General features: G+C 43.7%; 1 pseudogene; it reads right to left on the bottom strand.

Moving 5' to 3' along the window:
- Nucleotides 1-11,033: 11,033 nt before the first annotated feature.
- LOC140228379 (uncharacterized) lies at nucleotides 11,034-12,268 on the bottom strand (annotated as a pseudogene).

Raw genomic sequence — 12,268 nt, forward strand, 5'->3', positions numbered from 1 at the left:
CTAGAAGACATTAACTATTACAGTGAATTTCCGATAAATTTTCTAGTACACGCCTAATATTGTTTATTTTTAAAAACTCTACAACCAAATCGTCTAAAATGGGGGCATTTAGTCACTCACACACAGTTATTTAGGCTCTTTTGAAAGTCATTTGCTTGTCACCAGAATCACATGATTCTGGTGTCAAAGTGATGTTTCCCATGGCAGCCATTTTGCATTTCAAAATGGTAGTGTACCTACAGGAAGCAGTCCCGCCTAAGCAATGATAATATTATTGAAGTGATTGGCGTACACATACAAGTGTAGGTCCTACATGAAAGTGCTCCAGCATGCTTGAGTTTGCAGGGTAAAGATCTTACAGCACCAAATATGGGTCGAAATCCATCTTGAATTTCAAGAGTGGCAGCCAATGCGAATAATCCAATTACAGAATGTATATTGGTATGTGTGCGTGTGTGTTTGTGTTAGTAAAAGAATGTACAATGTACACCACCATAAACAATGATATGCCTAAAAGTTGCTTGTAACCACAGATAGGCCTATTCGCTGAAAATCAGCCATTTTTGAATGATAAAATGGCAGCCTCAAAAATGATCTGCGATTTTAGGGAGGGGATCAAAGTGCATCATGAGCCTAGTTTTTGCCCGAAATGTGAGCATTCTGTATTGTTTACAACATGAAATGTCGGTCAAAATATACATTCTGGTATGGCGGCCATTTTGAATTTCAAGATGGCCCCCTATAATATCAACGTGGACCATCATTTCAGAAAAAGATGTTTCAGAAAATCTGATACCATAAGCATGGTCTTTGCCCCAAGTTAGAACCTTACACACTGCATACGATATGTGATATAGGCCCGATTACATTTGCTATGGTGGCCATTTTGAATTTCAAGATGGCCGCCAACCAAAATGATCCATCATTTAAAACAGAAATGTTTATATTAACATGTCTGACATCATAAGTATGCTTTTTGCCCCAAATTTATACTTTCCATAATGCTTACAACCTGAGATACAGGTAAAAATACATTTAACTATGGCGGCCATTTTGAATTTCAAGATGGCAGCCCTCAAATTGTATCAAAACAATGTATAATATCAGGAAATGGTTTATCAGAATGTCTGACATCATAAACATGCTTTTTGCATCAAATTTGAACCTTCTATGCTGCTCACATTATGAGAACTGGGTCAAAATACAGTTTGGTGTGGCGGCCATTTTGAAATTCAAAATGGCGGCTGAATACTTGGTCGAAAAAAATGGAACCAAAGTTTTTTGGATTCAGCACCCCTAAATTGACCAAGTTAGCTAAAAAAATCAATTTTGGCACGAAAATCTCACGGGATCCAATATTTCGACATAGCAGACCGTACTATTAAGTAGTGTAAGAAACTTTTTCGTTTCAACAACGGCAATGTCCAGTGGTTAGCTCGCAAAATGTGATGAAAAACATGTAGGGTGTCTGACTTCGGTGGAGAGCAAGGAGACCTCTCTCCACGTGCAATCTGACAGATCCGGGCTACTGTATACATGGTATAAGCAGTTATGGGAATCAGCCAGTACGAGTGTGTGTATAGATATGTGTGTGCCTCTGTGTGCACATTTATGAGTGTCATTTCATAGCTCTTCTGCTATGTCAGGAAATGTTGTCGCACGCACACGCCCTTTCAAATACATGCTGCCACACGCCTTTGTTCTTGTGTTCGCACAGGCGTGACGTCCCTTTTGTTGAAAACGCAAGCAATATTGCTTGTGCGGGACAAGCAAAAGGTATAAGCACAAGCAAAAGGTTATGCATATGGATTTAAGCAATTGCTTGAGCTAGACCTTTTGCTAGACGAGCTTGTGCTTTTGCTTGAAGCAATTGCTTACAAGCAATTGCTTGTTTTATGCATTCGGCCCACATGACTGAATGAGGGATGAATGCAGCAGTGGGGATCACTGAACGTTGCCCATGAATGGCTGGCCCGGCTACAAAGCAGAAAAACACGCTAAGTCATTGACTCTGTGGCCGCTATAGACAGGTTGAAATCTACCGCGGAAACAAAATTTGTGGCCGCTGGCCGCGTTAGACAGGTGTCCGCTATACACATGGTCTTTAACAGGGCTTTTTTTTTTTTTTTTTTTTTTTTTTTTTTTTTTTTTACTCAGGGTTATCTTTCAGTGGCCGCTATAGACAGATGGCAGCTAATGCAGGTTTGACTGTTTAACATGCAGGTTTGACTGTATAACAAAACAAACCAACAAACAAGCAAACAAACAAACAAAAACTATACCGCCATAACTGAATCCCCCCTCCCCTTCATTTCTTGAATCATTCCTGAAACGATGATGACTCTGATGACTCAGTCAGGATACATCTATGGGCATACCAAGGGATGATCAGGGGCGTCGAATCTATCTCGGGCGGGGGGGGGGGGGGTAAAAAGGGGCATTCACCCCGCCCCTACGGAAATGTTGGGGCAGACAAATCATTTGTCCCCCAAGCAATTCCCGAGATGAGGACAAATCTCTTTATGGAATATTCTTTCTTTATGGAAAATTGTCCAAATACCGCCAGAACTATGCACCGGATCGTTGAATTGCAATCATAAACATGCAAAAGCTCCGCTACTGGGTCCCTTTCGATAGACTTTGTACACTTTTGAGATTGACGTATTTCCTTATATTTTATCAAAGAGTGTGCAGCAGATCTTTCACTTACAAAAGCTCCCTCATGCGTCGATTGGGGGGGGGGGGTGGATGGTTCCCCCATAAAAGTATTGGGGACAAACATATCATTTTGCTCCTCCTCGTAACTCCCGAGATGTGGAAATGTTTTTACTTTTTTGATCGAAAATATTTCACCCAAAGATGGCTGAATTTCAATTCTGATATACAAAATCTCCCTCGCGTTAGTGGGGGATAGGCCTAACCCCTTCCATACCCTTCCTGTTCAGTCCTTTCTTCTTAATACACTTTAGATTGACAAATTTTAAAACGTTTCATCTAAAGTGTGCACCAGGTCTGTTACTTCAGTTTAAAAATGCAAAAGTTCTGTGGATGGGAGGAGATATCTAGATACTTTCAATTAACGGAGGGTTCCCCCCCCCCCAAAAAAAAAGAATAGTATGCACTTCTGGGATTGAAATTTTCCCAGATTACATCATAAATGTGTTTACGAGATATTTTCATCTCAATTCTAAAAATGCAAAAGCACCCTCGTATGCAGGGGCGTCGATCCTGGAGGACGGGGGCGCGTACTGGGGGAGGGGGATGGGGGAGGGGCAAATATATCATTCTGATCCCCAGTGATTCCCGAAAAGAGGAAAATTTTCTTGCGTTTTTTTTTTTCTTGGATAGAAAACTGTCCAAATGTCCTATCCAAAGTGTGCACTAGATTGCAGAACTTCAATTCTGAAAATGCAAAAAACAAAACAAAACCCAAAAAACTCTCTCGCTTAGAAGGGGGATATCCCCTCCCCCTTTCGGTCCTTTTCCTTTTTTCTTTTTAGATTGACAGATTCCCATATGTTTTATCTTAAGTGTGCACCGGGTCTTTCACCTCAGTTACCAAAAAAAAAAAAAAAAAAAAGAACACAAAAGATCCACAGCGGGTGGGAGGGGATATCTTCTTTTAATCAACCTTTTCCCCGCTTTGTTTCCCATTAAAAACTTCAGTACACTTTGGGGATTGACAGCTTTCCGAATTTTCAATCAAAACTTTTCATTTGTATTTGTATTCTAAGAATGCAAAAGCCCACTCGTATGCAGGGACGTCGATCCTGGAGGACTGGGGGGGGGGGGCGCAAACATGTCATTTTGTCCCCCCAATAATTCCCGAAATGAGGAAAATGTTCTTGCGTTTTGTCCAAATTTATCCAAAGTGTGCACCAGATTGCTGAATTTCAATTTAAAAAAGATGCAAAATCTCTCGTAATTGGGAGGGGGATAAACCCTCCCAATCTGTGCCCCTTTCCCTAGCCTTAGCACACTTTTCAGATTTACAAAAAATTTTGAATATTTCTGAGTGCACAAGATTTATCACTTATATTCCGAGAACTCGAAAGTTCCTTCATGTACAAGGGGAATATCCCCTTTTAATCAACCCTTTCCTCGCTCACCTACCCTATCACAGATCAGTTTTTTTTTTAATTTCCCAAATATTCCATGAAATATGCGTATACGAGATATCTCAATTTCAACTTTAAAAAGGCAAAAGCTCCCTCGTAAGGGAAATGTGGAGATAGCACTCGCCCACACCTTCTCCCTGCTCGCCCGTCCCCCCCCCCCGCCCCCGTGCATACAAGTAGACTGTGGTTACACTTTGAACATACAGTTTTCCAAATATGCCACATGATGTGTGCACCAAAACGTTTAAATGCAATCAGAAAATACAGAATCTCTCTCGTGTAGGAAGGGGGAATATGGCTTATCCCCTCCCACCTTCTCTGATTGACAAATTTCCAGATATTCCAACAAAAGTGTGCACCAGATTGTTGAACTTCAGTTCTAAAACTGAAAAAAAAAAGCTCCCTCGAATATGGGAGACGTATTGTATCTTGCCACCCTCCCATTGCTTGGTCCCCTCTATGGCCTTAGTACACTTAGGGGAATGACAATTTCCGAATTTTCCACAAAGCGTGTGCTTCAAATCGCTTTATTTCAATTCTAATAACGCAAAAGCTCCGTCGAGTGGGAGGGGGAATCCCCCTCGCACACCCTCCTCCTAAGCTCTACCTTACTAGACTTTGTATATACACAGAGATGATGCACACTCGGAATAAGAGCTAAATTCCATGATCTTAACACTTCCCTGAAAAAGTCCTATTTATTTCTTCAATCATTATCATTATTATTATTATTATTTTTTTTTTTTTTTGGGGGGGGGGGCGCTGAATTTCAGGTCTGAAAATGCAAAATCACCTTCGTGTGGGAGGAGAAATGCCCTTATCTACACCCTCGTGTGCTTGCTTTTTCTGTTTGAAAAGCTTAACAGACAGCGTTCATGATAATTATTCATCGTAAAAATTAATGCAATGAGTTAATTTAAATAATACCACTTTATAGGCAAATTGTTCGTTGTAATCTACATCAAAATATTCTGCTACCTTAAAGTGGGACTGTTTCAAGTCGATAAAACACGCAAACATGCATAAAATTGCACCATTACAACATCAAAATGCAAAAAGTTCTCACCGTGAGAGGGGGGACCCTCCCACACCCTTCCCCTCTCCCCTCCCTCGCTCACTCCGCTCGCTCGGGTTCGGTCGCGTTCATGATGTTTATTGGAAGAATTGATACAAGAAGTTTATTAAATGATACCATTTAAGGCAAATTGTTCAATAATAATCTACATCAAAATATTCTGCTACCTTGAACAAGTGGGACTGTTTCAAGTCGATAAAGCATGTAAAAACATGCATCAAATTGCACCATGTACAACATCAAAATGCAAAAAGTTCTCACCGTGGGAGGGGGAACACCCCGTCCCACAACCTCCCCCTCTCCCCTCCCTCGCTCACTCCGCTCGCTCGGGTTCGGTCGCGTTCATGATAAAATTATTCAGTGTAAGAATTAATACAAGAAGTTGATTTAAATGATACCATTTCACAGCAAAATTGTTTAATGATAATCGACATCAAAATATATTGCTACCTTAAACAAGTGGGACTGTGTCAAGTCGACAAAACGCGCAAAACATGCATCAAATTGCACCATGTACAACATCAAAATGGGAAACCCCCCTCCCACACCCTCCCTCCTCGCTCGCTTCGCTCCCTCGCGTCTATCCGCTCCCCCTAAGATCAAATCCTGGCTACGCCGGTGATAGGCCCCACTATTTAGTAGGCCTCACAGTGATGTCGCACAGGCGGAGCAAGAGCTGAGATACCACGATTTAGTCATTCAATTATCATCTATGAATATTTCTTTTTCTTACTTGTTTTTTGATACGAAAAAAGGCCAGATTTCACCAAAAGTGTTCACCAGATTGCTGAATTTCAGGTCTGAAAATGCAAAATCTTCCTCGTGTAGGAGAGGCATACCCCCCTCCCACACCCTCCCCCCGCTTGGTTGCTCCGCTCCCTCGCACAGATATTCCAGTCCCTCCCCCACCTACCATCATTAAAACGGAACGATGCCCCTGGGATGATTGCTTTATTGACTTAAATCAAGACAACTGAAAAATACAATATAGCTACATTAAATGAAATGGAAATATCTAATACGTTATTACATACAAAGAAATGGAGATCCATATTACAATTTTATTGAATTCGTGAGAAACAACAACAAAAAAGTCTTCATACTTTCAAGGTCTGATTTTCCGCCGAAAGTCGGCTGACAAGCAAAAAACAAATAAACAAACTGTCACAAGTAAGTTGGAAATTGCCATTTATTTTACCCCCTCAGCTTTGTTTGATTTTTTCCCCAGCAAAAGATGCTTAAATCTGTTTTATTTTGTTTTCGCAGGTGACAGCTAACACAGGTGCACCGCATGTTTAAGCGGTGATCACCTGGAACCTACCCCCTCTAATTTATCCCCCCATGGTGAGTGTTACTCTGGCGATATTATGTAAATTAGGTGTCGGTATACGTGCATCGCTGATACAGCCCTTTCGGTACAGTAATTCTGTATTAAGATTGTTATGTGTATGCTTAGGAGCCCAAAGGGTTATTTTGTAGCGTCAGCGGTAGTTTTCCGTGCCACGCCCCAAGCGTTATGTTGGGCAAGGTATATTAGCAGTCCACGGTATATGTCAAGTCATTACGTTCTTTGCTTTCAGTCCGTTAAGTTGGCATTGAGTTCGTGTTAAGTTTGGATGTCTCCACGTAAGCAGCCGTCATATTATTTTCGCCGTATGTTACCCCGTTCAACATTTATTACAACCTTTGTCACAACTTTTGTTGTCTAATGGTTTTAGCCAACACCAAGTTTGTATTGGCCGCGCCTCCGTCCCACATTTTAGTGTGGAAAACTCATCTTTGTAATGGCAGAGCCTCCATCCCATATGTTAGTGGGAAGACTCAGCTATGGTGGTAAGAACAATTTATTTTGTATTAACGCTTTGGAAGATTGTGAATTATGTTATAAAATTAAGAAATTATGATAGAATGATGTTTGTCTTTGAATAACAAGATATGTTAAATGATGGAAGGTTGATTATGATGTAGATGTGATATGGAATTGTAATTATAGTTAGTTACACTGACAGAATGACTGTTATGCATGCGTGTGCGTTGTGTGCATTGGAGTTTAATTACAAAATGAATATTATACGGGACAAATTATTTGAAAGACATTGAATAACTGTTTTTCCATATAGAGTTTTACTTCGTCAGAGCCGAGTCCTCCCGGCAAGCCAGCAGCGTAACCAGTCCTCGTCACCAACCCTATTGTGTCACCAAGGCCGTCAGCGACACCGTGGACTCGTCGCAAGGCCACCGGCGTTATTACTGACCACCAAGTCCGTCATTTCATCACAGCACCGACGCAGCAATCATCGAACTCTCTGGTTTCCAAGTGTGCTTTGGTGTGACTCCGTATGTTTGCCTGTGTGATTCCCCTTGTCCGTGAAAATTTAGATATTAATGTTTATAATTGCCCCCCTGTATAAGATAGCCCAGAGGGCGTGAATACAATTCGCCATAAATCTTTTACATATTACTTACTCTGTAATTCAGAATTTGGGCATGAATACAGCTTGTCACAAGCTTTATATATTATTTACCCTGTAACTCAGAATTCATTAAGCTTTGATTAAAGTGCTTTAATTTGAAGTCATTTGTCTTAGTCCGTTTGTTGTGTTGATCGTCCACAAATAAGTTCTAACCCCTTTTGATTTACTGTCGGCCCGCAACCGGACCGTGACAAATGAGGGCTTGTCCGGGAATTGAACTTGTTTGGATGATTATTTAACAGGCGGATTATGTTAGGTTGTATGACGGCTTGCTAGAAGTAGCATACTGGACTAATTGGTATTTAGAGTAGTTTTGAAATAGAGTAGTTTTTGTTTGACCTCCTGAAAAATTAAAAGTTAGTGACGATGTCGATTGAAATATTCACGAAATTGGGCCAACAATGTGGTCTGCAAGGTCAAGAACTGCTAGATTTTGTGGAAAGTAAGGAACAGAAACGTAAGGAAGAGCTACGTCAGCAACAAAACGATGAACGAGAGGAGAGGATAAAGGAAAGGGAAGAACGTGAAAGGGAAAGAGAACATGAAAGGGAAATGGCTCAGCTAGGAAATAAGCAAAACGTAGAAAATGGTATCCCTGGTAATGTGCCAAAATTGCCAGTGTTCAGAGCAGAATCGGACGAGTTGGACGCTTACATACTGCGGTTCGAACGCCATGCAACCCTACAGGAGTGGCCAACGGAATATTGGGCATGCGCGTTAGGCAACCTGCTGACAGGTCGTGCATTAGAGGTATACACGCGCATGTCTGCCGAAGACGCGAGCGACTACGCGACATTGAAAGCGACGCTGCTGCAGCATTTCGCTCTAACGAGTGAAGGCTTTCGCAAGCGATTCCGCGACGCAAAACGTGGCAACACCGAAACGTTTTTGCAGTATGCGACACGGTTAACCGCGTACATTAAACGCTGGGTAGAGTTAAGTGGAAGGGATGTCATATGAATCGCTACTCGAATTAATAGTGACGGAACACATTCTCGAGAGCTGTGATCTTTCAATGGCAGTTTTCATTAAAGAACGGAGCCCAAGGAATTTATCTGAATTGGTAAAGATTGCAGAGCAATCCGTGAGCTGAGTAATATTATATTACTCAGCTCACGGATCCTATGCGCGTGGTCCGAACCGTAACAAGCAACAAAGTGGAAAGCTGCAGAAACCGGTTAACGCCAAACCACAGCAAGGAAACGGATATGTTCCATTGTCCGAACGGAAATGCTACATATGCGATAAAGCAAGGGCATATGGCTCTGAAATGCCCTGAACGTGGGAAGCGCGGCTACAGCGATAAACGCCCCGCCCCCTCACGGTCTGAGTCGAACAAGCAAACTGGTGGTGCTTGTATTGTTGGGGTGTGTCCTAAGGAAACAGGTGATGAAAGTAGTAATCAGAAAATCAGTCTTAGCGTAGGCGACGACTTGAATTCGGTAACTCTTCAGTGTGGACACAAACTCCCGGTAGTCAGTGCAGAATGCACGCTAGGTACTGGCATGACTGTCTGTGAGGGCGTGTTAAATGGTACGTCGGTGAAAGTGTTACGCGACACTGGGTGTAGTACGGTGCTAGTACGTGCTAAGTTAGTAGATGAGAGCAATTACACTGGTGAAAGTCAGACTTGTGTACTTATTGATGGAACAGTGACGTCCGTACCGGTCGCCACAGTTTAGGTAAGTTGTCCTATCTTTTCGGGTAAGGTGAATGCACTCTGTATGACTAACCCAGTGTATGATGTCATAATTGGTAACATTGCAGGAGCAAGCCTGATGAAGCAGAAGTTGAGTGGTCAGCAGACGGAGCAAAAGATGAAGTGGACGCCGAGGAGCCACGTGGCCCGCCAGACGACAGCGACGAGGAGGTCGGGCCGAACCAAGTATCGATGACCAGGTGACTCTGCAGCCAGAGCCAGATGAAACACAAGCTGCAGCTGTGGAGACACGTGGGATGAGACAACGAAAAGAGAGACCCTGGAAGCCGTTGGAATCATCGGGAGGACCCGAGATCAACGCTACTAGGAAGGACATCATTGCTGCTCAGCAACAGGATGAGTCGTTAGAGAAACTCCGGAAGATTGCCGCTGCAGGTGGTGAGCCCAAAACCGTATATAGGTAAGGGGAGTTACTGCTATAAGAATGGTCTCCTTTTTCGTGAATTTCAGTCATCTACACAGGCCAACGGACAGATATTCATCCAGTTGGTAGTCCCTACCCCCTTCAGGTCTCGAGTCCTACGGCTCGCCCATGACTTGGCATTAGCGGGACATCTCAAGGCGAAGAAGACGACGGAAGGATATGGGGTCATTTCTACTGGCCGGGAACTACAGTCAGACGTCAGACGGTACTCTGCGTCATGTGACCCGTGCCAAAGAACCACCCCTAAAGGAAAGGTCGGCAAAGTCCCCGTAGTTATGCATCCACTAATTGACACTTGTTTCAGGAGAATTGCAGTAGATTTGGTAGGACCCTTGCAGCCAATCACAGAAAGGGGTAATCGATACATTCTAACGATCGTTGACCTAGCAATACGGTACGAGGCAGTAGCCCTGCCGAGCATAGAGGCAGAACGTGTGGCTGAAGCTTTGATGGAAGTCTTCTCAAGGTTAGGGGTTCCATATGAAATCCTATCAGATAATGGCACTCAGTTTGTATCTGGAGTAATGAAGGAAGTTTCCCGATTACTTGGTGTAAAGCAGTTCCACACTTCCCCATACCATCCTATGGCGAATGGTGGATGTGAACGATTCAATGGCACGTTAAAGCAAATGTTAAGGAGAATGTGCCAGGAACGCCCAAGGGACTGGGATAGGTATCTACCTGCTCTCTTGTTTGCCTATCGTGAAGTGCCCCACGAGAGTTTGGGATACTCCCCCTTTGAGTTGATGTACGGGAGGGCAGTTAGGGGTCCCTTAACCATACTGAAGGAGTTATGGTCAGAAGACATATCTGAAGAGGAAGTAAAGTCTACTTACCAGTATGTTTTGGACTTGCAGAAGAGGTTGGAGTCGACGTGCAGTCTGGCCAAGACTGAACTCGAGAAGTCGTCGAGGAATTACAAGAGACATTTCGACGTTAAGGCCAAGGAACGCAGGTTCGAGTGCGGAGATCAGGTATTGGTGCTTTTCCCCACCAGCTCTAACAAGCTTTTGATGCAGTGGAGAGGACCGTACGAGGTAGTAGGAGAGGTAGCACGGAACAACTACTCACTGCAAGTCGGGAAGAAGAGGAAAACATTCCACGCAAACCTCATGAAGCGCTACATAGCAAGAACATCGCAAGAGGAAGAATGAGAAATGATTGATCAAACTCAGATTTCCAAACTTTTTTTGAAGGATTTATATATTCTTTGTCACTTCATTCATTTCTTCTTTGGCACTTTTTTTTCCGAAGATTTCTGCTCCCGTTTCGTTTGTTTGACTTTGCTTTCTTTGTTGCTCATTTAGGTGGTTCCGGTGATTCAGCGTAGAGTTCAGACAGCGCTTCCACGCCGTCATCTTTGCTCGATGATTCTTCGCTCGAAGCTTCTGAGTGAGTGCGAGGGTCGATCATCTCCGACCGGTCTGCTGCGAGATCAGTGAAAGACTCTGTGCGCGCGGGAGTTGAGATTTCTCCGTTGCTTTGTCAGCGGACTGTCGCGGCTGTGATGCGTTGTGATCCCCGACTAGGTATTGCGTAATCTTGGGCTGAGTGTGCGTCTGGTTGTCATGGAGTGATTGACGAGCACTCGCTGTACTCGCGACTTGTCGACCCGATGTGATCAGCTGTTCGATCAGGTGCACTGATGGTGTACCAACAGAAGCTGATGCCGACGGGGAAAGCAATGGTGCTGGCATCGGTGTGTGTTCGTTGGCATCTCTGGTCGGTGAGGTGGGCGGGGTCTCAAAGGAGCATTCCTGTTGCAGGTGTCCGGGTTGTTTGCATCGTCGACAGACGATGGGGTTGCTGCCTTGCGACCGGTGATGTCCTGCATTCAAACAGCGTGAGTACATGAGGGTTGGCCTTGCAGGTGGTACGGTCTGGCCGTACTGGTAAACTTTGGCTTTAAAAATACCAAAGTTCATGTCTCGAGGCAGGGGCTTCGATGGATGCTGTATGTAGACTATCCGGTTGCCGGTCAGGCAGTCAGTGAGCTGACCATCTACTCGGAGACGTTCACGGATGGGGGCACCGAGGACCTTGTGTTTGCATTTTTCCAGTTCATCGGTGATGACAGTATCGAGAACTGAAAGTGGTATGTCTCTGATGAGGAGACGCAGACTGTTCTCCTTCCCAGCTGTGATGAAAGGGTTTTGGTCATACACTGCGACATTGACATTTCTGATGTTCAAGCCATTTGTTTCATTCTTGAATCCAGATTTCCACGTACAGCCTCCATAGACCACGAATTCTTTGTATCTCCTTAATTTCTCGTCCTTGCACACTACGGATGAGGCATTTGTACATGTCCTCGTTTGACATTCCCTTCTCACTCACTGATGGTATGTCTTTATTTTTCAGGAAGACTGGCTTACATCCAAGCTGTTCCTCAGATTTCGCAGAAGGAAAAGCATGGGCCGCTTTCTCGGCGTATGACGTGTCACTGCGCGCCACCAT

This window comes from Diadema setosum, chromosome 5 (assembly GCF_964275005.1).
Source record: "Diadema setosum chromosome 5, eeDiaSeto1, whole genome shotgun sequence".
Classification (NCBI taxonomy): domain Eukaryota; kingdom Metazoa; phylum Echinodermata; class Echinoidea; order Diadematoida; family Diadematidae; genus Diadema; species Diadema setosum.